The sequence below is a fragment of the Hipposideros armiger genome, unplaced genomic scaffold (assembly GCF_001890085.2).
Source record: "Hipposideros armiger isolate ML-2016 unplaced genomic scaffold, ASM189008v1 scaffold_1636, whole genome shotgun sequence".
Lineage (NCBI taxonomy): Eukaryota > Metazoa > Chordata > Mammalia > Chiroptera > Hipposideridae > Hipposideros > Hipposideros armiger.
The window spans coordinates 145219-146281 of NW_017732986.1; the positions used below are offsets into that span (position 1 = coordinate 145219).

At 35.9% G+C, this 1063-nt stretch overlaps 1 protein-coding gene across 1 annotated transcript in view; it reads left to right on the forward strand.

Moving 5' to 3' along the window:
* The window catches only part of LOC109377930 (kelch-like protein 1), a gene marked incomplete at both ends in the record, with an annotated part of 119501 nt that overhangs the window by 115721 nt on the left and 2717 nt on the right, over nucleotides 1-1063 (forward strand). The gene's annotated exons all lie outside the window — the stretch shown is intronic.

The window sequence follows — 1063 nt, forward strand, 5'->3', positions numbered from 1 at the left end:
CCTTCCCTGACCATCCTATCAAAAGCAGATCCACTGTATTTTTCTCTATGTTGCAACAGCGTGAATTTTCTTCACAGCGTATATAACAATTTAAAATTCTTATATTTGCTGGCTTTTACTTTTTCTGTCTCTGTCTCCGGACTCTAAGCTCTGTAAAGGAACTGTGGGTTTCTGTCTCCTTTGCCAGTTTGTGTTCCCAGCACCTTGGCAATATTTGGAACATGACAGAGATAATTCAAGTGATTTTTAAAACTGCATAATTTAGGAAATATAAATTCAACTCCTAGAAATGCTTGGTGCTCTCTCTCTCTCTCTCTCTCTCTCTCTCTCTCTCTCTCTCTCCCTCTCTCTCTCACACACACACACACACACACAAACACACACACCACTTTCATCTTCCTTCCATCCTTCCTTCCTTCCTTCCTTCCTTCCTTCCTTCCTTCCTTCCCTCCCTTCCTTTCCTCCTTCATTCCTTTCCTCCTTTCTTTCTTCAAGTAATAGTTATTTAAAGCTTTATATTTTTTTCCACAAGATCCTAAAGTACTCTTTAAATTTCTCCTTAATATATTTTTAAAAGATTGGTTAAAATTCAATTTTAAATAATTTATTAAATTTATCAATGTTTGTTAATTTTTTTAAAAAATACAAGTTTTTATTGTTCTATTTCTTCCTGTCTTATTTGTGTTGCTATTCCTTTTAAGCTCTCAAAGGTGAATTATGGATTTCTTGTTTTATGCCACATATTTCTTAATGCCAGACAGACTTATGAGAACACTTCCTAAATGGCCAGGTGTGCAGAAGCTGGAGTGAAAGGGCATCTTGGCTTCAGGTTTTGTTCAACAACCCAGACACTTCCTGGCATGGTTATTGCTAAGTTCTGTTTGAAGACTGTGCATCACTTACAACTATTATATCATGTCCAGTAAGAATTAGAAAGCTAGAGAAACTGATGGTGATAAACAGGGAAGTGAGAATAGGGAGCATTGAGGTTAATTGCTTTATCAACTAGGATAGGATAAGTAATGCTAATGTAACGAATAACTTCAAAACTCAGTGACTTAAT